This window comes from Falco rusticolus, chromosome 8 (genome assembly GCF_015220075.1).
Source record: "Falco rusticolus isolate bFalRus1 chromosome 8, bFalRus1.pri, whole genome shotgun sequence".
Classification (NCBI taxonomy): Eukaryota; Metazoa; Chordata; class Aves; order Falconiformes; family Falconidae; genus Falco; species Falco rusticolus.
In genome coordinates this window covers 23,294,988-23,311,025 of record NC_051194.1, presented here as the reverse complement: position 1 = coordinate 23,311,025, position 16,038 = coordinate 23,294,988, and the positions used below count along the sequence as shown (strand labels likewise).

The window sequence follows — 16,038 nt, the reverse complement described above, 5'->3', positions numbered from 1 at the left end:
CAAGACTGAAGTCCTTTCTTTCTGTAGTGCTTTACTGGTTTCTGAATTAGTTTTAAGTTATCTTAGTGTTTGACCTTTGCTGTAATGAAGGCTGAGTCTTGCATGTTTTCTTTAGCAAAACTAATACAAAATGTCTTTGATACGCAGAAGAGAAAATGAAAATGAACATATTAAGAATGTTTTTTTATCAAAAGTTATTTGACCTACAAGGGAATTGATGCTCTGTAATCCTTTTTTTCATTTGGGAAAGGTGTAAACTTGCTTTTAAACTCTTTAACTCTGGCAGAAACAAGAGATTTAAAAGACACTTGATTCCCTCTACCATATTAAAACGTTAGGATAAAGTCTTAAATGCAGATGGAGCAGAGATTCTCGTCTCCAAATATTTTTTAGCAATGTCATTTACTAAGCTGGAGTTCATGAAAACTGAACCTTGGCAGAAGCTACACGTTTTCAAGTTCGTAATGGCTGATTTCCAGAGCAGTCGTCTACAGGGCAGTACTTCCCACTTCGTACTTGCAGTGAACTAGAAAGTAACCTGTAGTAGCTGTAACATTGACTCCCAAGTGCAGTTAAGGCTGTAAATTTATGGGAAATGCACAAGAAGAAGAGGGAGTGGAAATTTACGCAATGTACATGTTTGTTTTTCCTTGTGAATTAACATCCTATTCTTTGCCAGTTTCGGTTCAGCATATGGAAGAAGGAAGACACTTTGAATCCCTAATAGGATTGAAACAACATTAATTAGAACTAGTGCAGCTGCTTTTGTAACATGTTTACTGTTGACAATAGACAAAAATTGTGTCTAGTGCTGTTCCTTTCTTCATAAATACGTACTTGTGGTAAACTACTGATCCTCAGTTTTGTCCATAGGATAAACCATTGTCATCCTCTAAAAAGTGCTTTGGAGTTACGGGTCAGTTGAGTTGATAATTTTGCAGTAATTTGAAATGAAAATACCATTCAGTGATGGGTTTGTCATGTGGCAGTCCGTACTCAAAAAGTATTTGGAAGACCTCACTTTCACCTTCTAATCATATGAGTAGGTACATAACATTAAAAATAATTAAAAAAATCAGTTATTTTTCCAAATGAAAAGGATATTGCTTGTTGTCATAGTGGTTTTCTTCCCTGTGTAATTGAATTACTGGTTTTTTTTTTAAACAAACATTTGGCAAGAATTTGGTATATCATGAATAAAACAACCCATTTTACCTATATCGTCAGCTGCAGGAAAGTGATCACAGATTGATTTTTTTTTTTTTAAGTATTCATTGGAATTTTCTCAAAATTGATTACATTTTATGAAATGTGTTTAATCGGTTGCATTTTCTGCTGTGTAATCGGATATTTTGTAAAGAAAAATACTAAATATTAGAATAATGGATTTATTTGAACACTAACAACTTTTAAATCAATCTAGACTAAAAAAAAAATAAATGTATAAACACATCCCTGCCACCACCACTCAGACTTAAATGAAAAAGTCTGGAATTTGCACATATGAATTCACCTTTTTGACACTTCTTTTTTGTCAGCACAATACTATGTATTACTTGACTTTTATTTTGAAGTACTCTGTTGCATTTAACTACTTGAAATGACTTTTTTACATCCAACTTATTGAATTCTACATGCTGTGCCTGTTATAAAGAGGTGAGCTTTCTGTACAGAAATTCTAAAAGCGACACTGCTTCTTCTTTCTCTAAGTATATAGATATTCATTGCATATATGCCATTATTTCTACCTTAAAGCCTGGCAAAATAAATATTGAGTCTGTTAATATGCTATGCATATTCTACGTGATCCTGGAAGAATATTTGATTGTAATACTTTTTACAAAATCATGAAAGTGTATGTAATGTTTGCAGATGCTAGTGTAGGTTTGTTGGAAATTGCTTGCATGCCATTTTTTTGTGAGATTACTGAAATTCTAGAAGGCTTCTGCCAAAAAAGGAACAAAACAAAAAAAAGCAGAGTTTATCTACTTTATCCTTAAGTTTTCGATCGGGGTGGGGGTGGTGGGGGCAGGGGGCAGTGAGCAGTGGAGCAGAGAGGGGAAAAAAAAAAAAAAGCCAGTACTGTAGAATCTAAAGCAGTGTCCTTCACTGATATCTCTACTCTGCTTGGTGACATACAGACTTAAAACAATTCCAGGAAACAGGAATAGCTGAATATTCTTGTTTAAAAGATTCTGGTTTTAGAAAAACATTGTTTAGTAGATGAGGGCGGTTAATTCAGTAATCGATGACTTGCATAAATAATTGCAACGAACCCACGTTTTCTCATTGGCTGTTACAATTAGAAGGTTTGGTAGCTTCTTATGTAGTTTGTGGAGTTTTGTGTTAGTATAGCCACAGACCTGAAACACTCTACAGACTGTTCCAAGTAAGTATTAGGTGTTCTTGAATGAAACTCTTATTCCAGTCCACTAAATTCAAAGTTAATTTGTCTGACTTTTGGGTTTTTCCCGTACCTTAAGTATTTCTTGTTATATTACATAGTCATATGTATTGCCAGGCCAGTATGCATATTTGAAAATAAAAAAAAATCCGGAGTAATTTTTCACTTTGTTCTGAAGATTTAACAAATTGTCTTCATTTATTTCTGCTCAAACAATGTGTGTTCTGGTGGAGTGATCAGAAATATTTTTTAAACTTCTGTAGCTCCCAATCCAGCAGACTGCTAAAACCTCCTTATACTAAGTGCTGTCAGCTATTTTGATGGAAATGAAGTGTAGTGCTGCTTTTTTGCTGTAAAGTACCTGCATGGGTACCGTCACCTTTGTCTTATTAATAGTGTATTTATCAGTCTCTGAATACCTCTAATTGAGACCACAGATTATCTATAGACATAAAAGGCCACATAATTACAGTATTTGCACAAGGATATTAAAAAAGACACAACAAGAATCAATATACTAATAGAAATTTAAATTAGACATGGTAATCCAGTATTTGAAGTCACTTAATCCATCACCCTTGTCATTAATTGGAGAAGAAGGATTCTGTTTATGCAGAATGGTGTGTGGAGAGGTGAAAGAGGTAAACTTCCCGTGCCTTTTTCAGTCGTAATTATTGCATTCTGAATGATTCATGAAGACAACTTTACAGTAGATGTTGAACTGTAAGCAGTGACAGTCCATGGACTGGAACACAGCTGTCAGAAATCCCCCTCTGATGTCTCCCTGTACACCTTTAAGCGCACGAGTGACAAGTATAAAAGCTGAGTGTTATAAAAATGAGCTGTCACTGAGCTGGGTTAGTGGTATTGCTTAACAACTTGCAAGTGTTATCCTAATCAACCCCGAGCTGGCTTTTAGTCAAGTCATCTTTACTTGCATCTATTTTTGTGCCACTATTGAAAGAAAACATTTATTTCTTAAACTTCCTACCTTAGAAGAAAATCAGGATTGGGCTTGGGCAGCCTCTCAGCAGTCTCTGTTTGTCAGGGGCACATGCAGAAACTTTGAAAGTGACGGTCAGCAGTTCTGCTGCCGCTTGGTTCAGGGCCTGCACCCCAAGGGCAGAGTTCTGTTGCTGCCGCTTTCTCCTAATGTTTAGTGCAGGTCTTCAAACACACCTTGGAGCCCCTAATGTGGTGTCATTTGGGCAGCGTTGTCTGATGAATCTTGGAGGTGACAGAGGAGTAAGTTCCCAGGATGCGTGTCAAACAGGCTACGGGGAAGCTCTTTGAAGAGCGGTCAATAACTTGGAAACAGGATCGCAGTCCCTTCCCGTTCCCGGAGGCGTCTGGAGTCTTACAGCAGCCTGCTGGGATGCATGGAGATTTTGCCTTGCATTTCAGGAGGTTCAGGGTAGGTCTAACTGTGCCTAAGCCATTTCAGAAGGGCTACGAGAGGTACAGGTTTTATGGAGAGCATCACATTAGTTAGAAACTCAGTCTGGCTTCTTCCCAAATGCAAATAAAATGCATGTTGTCTAGTGGAAGAGGGGACAGGGCAGCACTTAGTAGTGCTCCTGGCAGGAGAGAGCAGTCTGGGGAGAGGGTCCTCCTCGCTTTTCTTTCCTCTTTGTGTCTCTTCCTCTCTTTTCTTCCTGCACAGGCAGGAGTCGGAGCTGATTAAGGATTTAAAACATTGCGAGCCAAGGTGCACTAGTCAGCAGTTTGCTTAGGCAGGGCTTTGAAGGGAAGAAACAAGTTGGCAAGTCCGAAAAAGGCCAGATGGCCATAGTGTTTACCCTGTAGCATGTGTGCATGAGGACTTCAGGAACACGGCACTGAGTAAACTGATGGGAGGCACAGCATTGTATTGCCTGTTGGAGGACCCTTACCACAACCTGAGCCTGTTGTGGATTCAGCCATCACACGGGAGAAAATAGTGCTTGGTCTGTCAGGTGTCTCTGCTTGTCTCGGGCTCTTCTGCTCCATGTCAGTGCAGTATGTATTTCTTTGGCTTCCAGCGAAGAATTGTCCAACTCAGTCATGTTCAGCGTTAGTATTAATGGCAGCTTTTCTCAAGGACAGGTCTAGTTCTTTCAGAAAAGCTGGTTCTCCCGCTGTGTCTGTGTGGGACTGTATCTAGCCCTGTTTAGAGTCCAGGGCAATGAATGGGCACGATGACCACCAAGTGGAAAGGTGGCTACCCAAGGAAGAGACTGCGAAGGCAGTCTTTCTCATCTTGTGAACTGATCATGTTCAATCTAATATTCCTAGCAGATGGTTCTTCTGAAATGTACAGTACTCACAGCTGGCAGGACAGGATGCTTTCAGGTCTGCTTGAAGAAACAGCCTCACTTTTATTAAAGGCAGAAGCCTTTTTAATGCACAGTCTAGAAGTCAGTTTACTCAGCACAGTGAGCTTACAATGAAGGAAACGTTTAAACAATACTGGAATGCTATTAAAATTGCAACCTGCACCATGAAAAGGGATCTTATGAAGAAGGTACGGTAAGTAAAAGCTGAAGCCATGATGCTTTTAATTAAAAAATAATAGCTCGAGTTTTCTCTGTACTGCTTCTGTTGCCTTCCACAACTTTGTGATTGTAAATGCATTCTTACTGACTCTGGAAGTCTTGGTCTCCAAACACACAAATGAAGTGCTTTTGAACAAATATTCAGTGTGTAATCCTAAAAAGCTGAGAGAAGGGTTTTGCGTCTTGAATAAATCCACAAATGGCCTATATTACTGCAGCTGTAGTTGTTTGCCTACATACATCATCATAAAGCCAGCTGCCACCAAGGACGTTGTAACCTGTCTAGTAAGATGGCCAAATGTTGCAAGGGCAGTGCTCTTTTTTTGTGGGAGGAAAAAAAAAGAGCAGGTGTCTGCAGGTGACCAGTGAGGATCTCTTAGCAGAGCTGTGTCCCAGAAGACCCTGCTTCTCATCTGCATTCTGTGGCACGCAGGTGTGGGTTACTGTCTGATAAACTGTGCCTGCTGGGTCTTGCTGCTGTATTGAAAAAGCTACAGACTGTTTCTAAGCCAAGGCAATCTGACAGCCTGGCATCTTATCAATTAAGCTTTATTTTAATTTTCTGCTAATTAGGGTAATTCTGAATGCCCACAAGACCTTTGCTTCACAGTTGCTGTAGCCTCCTCCTCACTGCAGCTCCTTACTATGAACTGAATGGAGACCATCATCCCTTTGGGGTAGGTGCCGTGAGATGTTCCCCAGCCTGACTGCAACCTGGGGGCAAGTGTGTTAGCAGGGAGGTTGTACTCTGAGGTGCAGCGTCTCTTGTTAAGCTGCTGTGGATAGGAGGAGGAACGTAACTGGAAAATGGAAAGACCTCATCTCTCTTGATCTGTCTGGCTAGATGCATGGCCTTCCATCCATCATCTCAAATGCTCTTAGAGAATCCTATCACACCCCCACAAGCTTCTGCTGTGCCAGGAGGGCATTTGGTTTGTTGTGCCTGGTGCAGCAGTTGAGAGAGGGAGGATCTTAGTTTGTTTCTAGGCATCTTGTCAGGAAGAACATGTCCTGGAGGCAAAGAGAGGGTTTCATGCATTTGTTTTAGTGTTTTTCTTTCATTCATGGTTAAGGAATTTGAAATGGAGAAGGACTTGAATGCAGAAAATCCTCTAATTTTTAGTTTCAATTTCAAATATGTTAGTTAAACTTAGTGTTTTCTGTTTGGAAAGCTGTCTTTGAAAACAGTTGTTGTTGGCACTTTTCTGTCCAGATTAAGAGTAAAATGTGTAGTGAGTTAGGGGTAAGTGAAATATTGCTCTCTAAATAATAAAATGGGGAGCATGTGCTGTGATTGAAACAGTAATTGCAAAGAAAGTGTGATTAATTAAAATGACTGTATATGAGTAATGAGACAAAATTGTAAGTTTGAGTGCTTGTCTTTGCTACATGAATAATGCTTTTAATGCAGCTTTGTATTGTTAATGTGTGTTTTAAATTTTCATGAAGTGGTGACAAATCTTTAACATTATTTTGGTGTCTAATGCCTTTATGCAAATTTTTGTTTGTGGTGTTAACTATGTTCTCAAGTGCTACAAAATGGATTTGTCATGAAATCTGTAAAAATAATTGAAATGTTATTTTGAAGAAAACTCAGTATGAGGAAGGTTCATTTATTCAAATCCTATAATGTATTTATGTATTTTTAAAAAAGAAAAGGTCTGTGTTATGATCATATAGAGCAAGTGAATGAAACATTTGGATGCTGCAATAAAAGTTTGGGGTTTTGGCCAAGTTTAGAAAATAAGGCATTCATTTGGGTAGTTTCCATAGTAACATGTTTATCTGTCAGATTACTGTATGCATTGGACTCTCTGCAATAACAATGGTAGCAAATATTTTTAATAGCATACCATAAAGATTTAATAGATGGATGGATGAGTATGTACATTGCACTAAAATCTTTTCACAAATTTGTTGACAAATAAAATTTAAAGTGCTGATTTGGATATTGTGAAAACACATTAAGTTTATTTATAGATCTTCATCGCACAGTTCAAGGAAAAAAGCATTTCTAAAGCTTGAGGGAAAACTGCCATAGCAGACATCTTTTTCTGATTGCAAACTTAAAAAAAAAAAAAAAAAAAAAAAAAAATGGAGGCTGTCTTACTGAGAGATGTGCTGCTGTCTTGTTTGAACTTACAAGCTTCAGCCAGAAAATGTCATGTTTTCTAGCACACTGTGGACTCCGATTTGAGGATGAATTGACAGATATTTCTTCCTATTGTTCCATAACTTCCCGTTAACTTTTATTGTTAGATATTTTAAATACTAGACGTTAGAAGAATGACTGCCAAGCTGTTTTGGCAGAACGAAGGACTTGTTTGTTGTGGAATGGGTCTTGGTAAATAAGTATCTTTGCAACTATGATTTGTGTCTCCTGGAAATGGTATTTCTGTTATACCGCTTTTTGTGTACTGAATGGTACATACATAGTCTGTCTGTGCAGCTGTGGGTATTGCATGGAACAAGTGAAAGTGTTGACAGACCCTGAATAACCTCTTCCCTCCTTTGAAGAAGAAGGGGAACTCCCCCATCCCCACCGCAGCAGCTGTTTCTCAGTAATTTCTGATCTCCTGAAAAACAAATAATCAGCCACATGGTCTGGAATTTCTCATTTTTCCAGAGTTCTGCCACCAGAAGCTTCTGACTGCTCCCCCAGCTCTGCAGGTCCCCTGGCTACTGCATGGGACGGGTGATTCCCAAGCTTGCTCCATGCCACATGGATGGTGATGGTTGCAGTACTGGAGGCGGGTTATGCTTCCCGTCTGTACTGCTTTTAGGTAAGGCCAGAGGTAATGGGAGAAAGAGGAACGTGTGTTTCTCAGTGCCATAACCGGGAAACAGCTCCTGTTTCTGACACTTGAGAAATACACGGACTCATCCTCAAGGGATCCAGCTTAAAAAACCAAAACCACTAACCCCAGAAAGCAAACACCACCATCACCCCTCCCGCCCCCCCCCAATCAAAACGTGGGCTTGTTTGATCAAATGTTGTACGTGATCAGCCTGACGTACAGAAAGCGTTGATGGTTATGCACAGTACTTTGCCATGACAGTAGAGTAGGAAGGGAACGGTGTTCTCCCAAGTCTTTGCGCTCCCGTGGAAGTCTGGTTGCACAAGGTATAATTTCCACAGTTTTGTGTTGCTTTCCTAATTCTTTTTGTATGGATAAGGTTTACCTCAAGGTTTATTGTTGAAGGTATTTAACCCAAGAAATACTTAATGAGAAAATAGGAATAATGATGAAAGAGTTAACTTGTACAGTGTTTCTATACTGTGTATCTATATGTATCATACACTATACACAGTATCATGTGCATATACTTACACTTTACGCATGCTTAAGCTACAAGAGTTGCTCAGGCCAGAGAAGGTCCTGCCCTCTCACTCATCCTTCCCTCCTGCCCAGTGAAAGGTTCTGTATGACCAGAAAGGTTTATTATTTTTTTTCATTGCTTTTATACTGCTTAAGAATTTACTGAAAATTTGGCCAGGGAAAAAATGTCATTCCTTATGTATGTGGTGTTCTGAAATATTGTTAGTACTTCTGTGGTTAAATTGAAGTAAAAACTATGATACCTTTCCAAATAATAAAAAAATCTATCCATCAAAGGTTGGTGGAAATGAAAAATATTACCTTTTTTTATACTTTACTGATATTCATAATACCTTCCTTATCTTCAACATTTATCTGTCTAAACGAGTGTTGTGTTAGAAACCAAAGTGGAAATCTTCAGTGCTAGTGGGAAAACTTGCTGACTTATTTATGTGTGAAGCATACTGCATTTGTTCAAATAAGTTGATAAAATTTAAAAAAAATGAGGTTTGTAGTATGAAAATACGTTTTGGCATTTTTGTATATCACACAGTCCTGCTGTAGTATCTTAACTGTGTCCAGCCTTCTGAGCTGAATTGCGATTTTAGTTTCAGTGTACAAATATCTAGGGGAATTGTTTAGTAGATATTGAAAACTGCACTTTTAGCTTGTTGACAGTAAACATAGAAATATTGGAAGATGTCAAAAGTACTTTCCATCTGTAGTAGCTGACAGAAAAATGACATGGTAGTGACAAAATTGAGATTTATGTTCTCCCTTGCTGCCAAAAGTTGGATAACTCTAGTGTAGTATGTGGTACGACTGCATTTTAAAGCTGTCTAGAAACGTGCAGTTGTCAGTCCCTGGATTATTTTTTGAAATGTGATTTTTTTTTTTTTTCTTCTTTTTTCCCCCGATATATTAAGGGTTTTATAATGATTCTTTTTGCTTGATGTTTCGGAGAGAAATTGTTGGTGTGAAAAGCTTGCATTGCATGGGTCTATCCTGTATCCTAAAGGTATGAACAAAATACTGTGAATTTTACATAACACTTCAGACTTTTAAGTAAGAAGGGTATAAACAATTAGGGGTTTTGCCTTGTTTGTTTTTGCATTTTCTCTTGAATAATCCACACCATTCTGAAGTTTAAAAACTATGTCACATTGACAACATTGTCCCTGATATTCAAGTACTTTCCAGCTGTCCTCATAAAGCCTGTTTAAGAGTTTTCCAGGGGACCGGTGCCCTGGGTATAAGAGGACTGCCCTAGCTCATCTGAACTTCATTAGCGGGTATAGTTTACCAGGTTGTACCATTTGTTATTCCTTTAAATTAAATTTAACTTGCTGTTCTTTTGCATTTTCAGTTAAGTTTTTTGTGGTGTTGTTTCATTGCTTCATCACAGCACCAGGAGTTTTAAGGCAGAGCTCATGAATGAAGTGTGGACATAGGCATGTCTTGCTAGTTAGGACTGCATGTATTTAATAAATGTGTGTATTTTTCCAGTAACAGCTTAAATTTTTATGTCTTAATGGTACAAGAGAAAAATAGTTTTCATGTAAATGCTAACAATTGGCTCTCTCTGATAGACTGATAAATATTAGTGGTTTTAGTGGTGTAGGTATAATATATAATCTTCAGTTCAAAAACAGGAACCTGCAAAAAGCTGAAAATTTAATTAAAGGGAAATGATCTTACTGCTAGTTGAATATGCAAGATAGGCAGGAAAATGTATTATCCTTCCCAGAAATAGATGCTTTGCACTTGACAATTTTTTATTTCAGAGACAGCCAGTTTAAAATCATGAGTGGCTGAGGATGCTTGTATATACATGTGCCTGTATGCAGTATAAGAGTGGTTTGATTTTGCTTTGTAACTAGTACTTTTCTCAGTTACAGTTATTCTGATAGCAAGATATATGAATTGTTTGTGTTGTAAGGCAGGAGAAAGAAGCCAGTTTTCTAGCTGTGTTGGGAAACTTCAAGTCATTCTTATGAGGATTAACAGAAACCCAGAATTTTAGAAGAGATACTTTCCTTTGGCAATGGCAGAATATGGTTTCCAGCCACTTTGAAGATTTTTAGGTTTTCTGGTTTACTTTTTATGTTCAACAAATGAATCATAAGATTACTGGAAATCCTACTTGGGCACAATCTTTTCTTTTTGCAAAGTACCTGTCACCATTTAGACCTACTTGCTTACAAAATTTATTGACAGTCGATACCTCAGGAGTAAATAGTTTTATGAAAATTAAGAAGGATTCATGAAAACCTCGTGTACTTCTATCATCAGACGCTTTTATAGTGGATATTGTCTAAAAATTATGACTCTCTTCCTGTTATTGACACTACACTTCCAAACTGTGAATGAATTTCAGGAAAGCTCTGCAGATAGTGTCGGTGTACACAAGTCTGCAAGAATTGAGCCTTAAAAATGTGAAGCTCTGACTGCCATCAGCCCTTCTTAGCCCAGTTTTAAATAACCTTCAAATTGTTCTACACATTACATGGTATATTTGAATCTCTTCCTTACTGTTTGAAACTTCAGCACAGGTGAGTAGTTTTTAATCTTGAACAAGTTCTGTATAGGGTTTAAGCAATACAACAAAACAGTGAAGAAATCAGGGTTATTGAGAAGGCATCAGAATAATAAGGGATACACCAAGTTAAGTTGTCATGTGCTGCAGCTTTTCTATTTTGCAAAGGAAGAGAAGTGGGTTTTATGCTAACTTGAAGCCACCATTTTTGACTGCAATTTTTTTTTTTCTGAAGCAGGATGATAGGGAATTTTGGGGAAACTTTTGAAATAAAAATAATTGGTTTTATCAGTAAGAAATACTTTAAAATTGTGTTGTTGGTGCAGTATGGAATTTGAATAATAATTAGAAATCATAATATCTATTGTGAAGGCATGATTGTTTATATATCTGAATACCATCCTTTGAGGCTGTTTTTAGTAGATGTCATGCACAGTATTCCTGTGTGCGGTAATGGAAGTTTTTAGCTACAGACGTTCTCCAGGGCCTTGATTGCCAAATCTGACAAGCTAAAGTGAGCATTCATTTGCATAATAAAGACTGAAGAATCAGAGTGAAATCCATTCCAATGTCATCCTTCTTGTCCTTGGGATTCTACTCTATTAAAACAAATAAGCAAAAACCAAAACAGGTTCTTACCATTGGGTTGCCATGCAGAAAATGTGTTCCTATAAATGAGATTAATAATACCATCTGGTACTTTGTGCCTTTTGTGATATGTGAAATAGTAGTGGCAGAAAGGTGTCATTTACCTTTAGTATTTGGCTAAAAAGGGCATGCCATTTAATGGGAAGGGAACTAGGAAGCATTTCAAGACTTAAGTTGTATGGTAGTGGTGTAATAGCGCATTACAGAGAATTTCTGCATCAACGTGGTATGACACCTCCATACTGAATTTTACTCTTAAATACCTAACAGCTTTTCTTAGGCTAAACAGCAAAATAAAATCAGTTAATTAGTGTACTCAAACTGTTTAAAAATTATCTGCAAATGTACAGAAAGAGATTTTGTTTTTCACTCGTTGATATACTTACACATAGAACTGTTAATGCAAATACTCTATAACCCCCAGTTCATGCCTCAAAGTAGTTTTACACATTTTCTATTAGTTTTTGGATTTTTTTCCTTTTTAAAAAAAAGCAGAGTGCTCTAGCAGTACGTCTCACTCTGCTTTCAGTGTTCTCCTACAACACTGAAGATTTATATTGTTTCCCTTTTTAACTGCCCAGGTTGAGGGGATCAGTGAGTGCAGGCTGAGCTCAAGTTTGTTTTACGCATGCTCCGATGAGCTGCTGTCACTAATTAGATCTCACATATTGGTCTCTTTCCTGACTGGCTTTTCTTGACTTGTCTGAAACTTTGTTTACTTTCAGTATTGTACAGGTTTAATTAAAGCATGATATAATCCTACAATATTTTAATGTGGAAATTCATCTTTTTGCGTTCTGTTTTATGATATTATTATTAGGGCTTGGTTAGAGTTGGAAATAAATTGGAAGCATTTAACTCCTAAATTGCTTCTGTCCTTATAATGCTGAGTGTATCTGCCCAAGACTTAATTTTTTTCTCTTCCCTTTTAAAATTTTTTTACATGAAATTAAATTGGAATTATTGTAACGGGCTCTGTTCTCTGATCTGCAGTTCCACCTCTCCCTCTGTGCTTGAGGTGCTGTAGGTTCATGTCTGTTTTGAGCGTGTTTGTATCCCGGTGGCAGGATCGAATCCTATTGTGAGGACGCCTGGTATTAGCTGTGACAGAAATAGCCCTTTCCTCCCTTGAGTCGACATTAATTACACACTCCATAGCTGATCTGTGTGCAAAAAAAATCTGTAGTAGTGCTCTGGAAATGGAAGCATTTTGGCAGAGTAACTGAAAACTGAATGCATGCTTTAGACCCTCGCAGAAGTCATTTCCCAAAGCGAAACGTTGTACACTCTCCTTTTGCACACACATTGTGTGCAACACATCTTAGAACCATGGAATGGTTTCGGTTCGAAGTGACCTTAAAGCCCACCCAGTTCCCAGCCCTGCCCCGGGCAGGGACCCCCCCAGCCCAGGCTGCTCCCAGCCCCATCCAGCCTGGCCTGGAGCACTGCCAGGGATGGGGCACCCACAGCTGCTCTGGGCAGCCTGGCCCACCGCCTCGCCGCCCTCACGGGGAGAGGTTCTTCCTGATCTCTGACCTGCATCTGCCCTCTCTGCGCTCAAAGCCACCCCCGTGCCCTGTCACACGTGCCCCTGTAAGAAGCCCCCCCCCCCCCAGCTTTCCTGCCGGCCCCTTCAGGCGCTGGGAGCTGCTCTAAGGCCCCCCCAGAGCCTGCTCTTCTCCAGGCTGAACAGCCCCAGCTCTCCCAGCCCGGCTTCCCAGGAGAGGGGCTCCAGCCCCTGCCCATCTCCGTGGCCCCCGCTGGGCTCAGTTCACCAGGTCCGTGCCCCCGAGCTGGATACAGTACTGCAGTGGAGGTCTCACAGGAGCCGAGTACAAGGGGGACAATCCTCTTTTTTTGATCTGCTAGCCACACTTTTGATACAGCCCATGATTTGGTTGGCTTCCTGGGCTACAAGCACACATTGTTGGGCCATGTTGAGCTTATTGTCAACCACCACCCCCAGTCTTTCTCCTTCGGGCTCCTCTCAGTCCATTCTCTGCCCAGCCTGTGTTTGTGCTTGGGATTGCCCTGACTCAGGGTCAGGACCTTGCGCTTGGCTTTGTTGAACTTCATGAGGTTTGCACAGGCCCACCTGTCAAGGTCTCTCTGGATGGCATCCCTCCCATTCGTTGTGTCTTGGTGTTGTTGGCAAACTTGCTGAGGGTACGCTCCATCCCAGCATCCGTGCTGCCAGCAAAGATGTTAAACAGCACTGCTCCCAGTACCGACCCCTGAGGAATGCCACTCATCGCTGGTCTCCACTTGGGCATCGAGCCGTTGACCGCAACTGTTTGGAGTGTGACCATCCAGACCTTCCAACATGTGTTCTGTTCCTTGTTTCTGTGTTAGTACTTTCACTAATCTTCAGCACACAGAGATGCAACATCTCTACAAAGTCATCTTTCATGAAGAGGAAGTAGTATCCACTTTAAAGTTTACAAATATTTGACCAGCAAAGAAACCTTTTAAGAGGAATTACAATATAAATTTTGTAGGTAAGTCTAGTACAAATGTACAAATTAAGAAATGAAATTCAGTTATAAGTAAAGCTTTGCTCAAAGGCTTGGAGAACTAAGTATGCCGATTTTTAATTCACAACTTTTTCCCCTTTTTAATAAGGTTCTCTCAGTCAATACTGATGTTTTCCATTTCTTTACACATAAAGCTAGCGCTATGTTAATGGAATTAGCGTGCTGTGTGGATTTTCTTACTGAAGAGAGAGTATGTTGCAGTGTTCTACACCTCTCTTCCATGAGAGGCAGGAATTTTTAGAAAGCTGTCCATGTGCTGCCTGAAACTGGTGGAATTATTCCTGGAAAAATTTGGCTTGGCTTTTCAGCAATTTCCTTTTCTGTGGTTTGCACAGCTTGCTCTTAGATGTTAGATAATTTAAATCTAATCATTGGAGAATATTTTTGGTATGCAGAATGCCTACTTCTATGGTTTGACTACAGTACTATTAAGACACAAAAAAAATTTATGGAAAATAATTTATATTAGTTTAAACAGCAGCTCATCACGTGTTGTGAAACTGCAGTGCTCAGTAACACATTTTGATATGCTATGCTGAAAGAATACACTTACTATAGTATATTACAGAATATTCTAAAATCAGAAAGACTAGTGTACAGTTAAAGGGTGTGTATTTTGTTTTTCAAAGGAGCATTCTGCTTTCAGAAATGTAAAGATACGTTGATGCTTAGCTTCTCTTTTCTTCTATTCAAACAGAATTTTTAACTTCCTTTGACATTGGGCGGTCATTAAATGGTTGAAAACCTGTGCTGAGTTCTCAGTTTTTTTTCATAACTAATTAACAGTTGCTGTTTACAAATATTTGCCAAGCACAGTGTGAGACAGGTTTGCGCAGAGAACTTCTTTTTGGACCCTCAGTTTAAAATCTATGTTGGATTTTTTTTCAGAAAGGGTATATAAATCTGTATTGAGTCTCTCTTTCAAAGAACTGTTGCTCGGTCGGTGTTTTGAGCTTAATAGGGTTTGGAGTACATTTTAGCGAGTACGTCTGGACAGGTGTGTAATGCGTTGGGAGGTTTATTGTTTTTTTCCTGTTGCAAAATCTCTAATGCATTTCTTTTGGAATTTCACTTCCTTTTGTATGTGCGTTGTCTTACAGTGTATTTTTAAAAAATATTTTAAATGGGCACTTAAAACATGCAGACATGAGCATGTGTACAGTTTGTATAAGAACTATAATAGTAGAAAGGCTGCATCAGATTAATATTTCATTGCATTCTTTTTTAATACACCAAAAGTAATGATAAAACTTGATTTATTTATTTTTCTTCTCCTTCCCAGCTTTAGGCAAAGTAAATAATTTCTAGCTTCTTTATATTTTCCTATAGGAAATGGCAAATGTAGGCCTATTCCACTGAATGCTTATTATGAAATGTATGTTGTGCACCTTTTGGGAGTATTATGCCATTATCACGCAGCGAGTTCTTTGTGGATCAGTCCTTTGAAATCCAGAATCCCTCTTAAGACAAAGTGGAATTAGATAGGATGCAGAGATCCTCATGTGTGCAGGACACCACATTAATTTGCACAAACTGGTACTGGGGGAATATATAGCTTTGCTCATGTTTTCTGATTTATTTTATTGTGCTTCTATTCAGTTGATTCAACTCATTTAACTAGCAGCATACTGAGTCATGCCTTGCATAAAGTAAGTAAAATACCTGACCACTGGTGTGTTGGCCAACATTGAGAAGTGCCGTGGCCCTGTCACACTGCAAGGATGATTTAGAGCTTGCATTTTTACACTTGCTTTGCCTTCGGTTATCGTGCGAGGACTTCAGCAAGAGTGTCTGGCTTCGGTGGTAATGCCTCGGTAAGTGCTCCGAGGCAGCAGAGCTAAGCTTGCATGGGACCTATGAGCTGGTGGTTTCTGCCCCCAGGTATTCCCCGGGAGCCACATACTCAGAGAGAAGTGTCTTTTAAATTTTTTTAGAAGTAGGTCAGGTTTTGCTCTGGCTATATGTATATGTGAGCTGTCTGGTAGGTGAGGGAAATCAAGGAATTTATGAGCAACAAATATTGAGAATATTTATGAAGAGCAAGGAGTGCTTAAAGGTAGTA

General features: G+C 39.0%; 1 protein-coding gene across 6 annotated transcripts in view; it reads left to right on the top strand.

Annotated features, from left to right (window-relative positions):
- The window catches only part of GALNT13 (polypeptide N-acetylgalactosaminyltransferase 13), a 158,424-nt gene that overhangs the window by 13,741 nt on the left and 128,645 nt on the right, over positions 1-16,038 (top strand). The gene's annotated exons all lie outside the window — the stretch shown is intronic.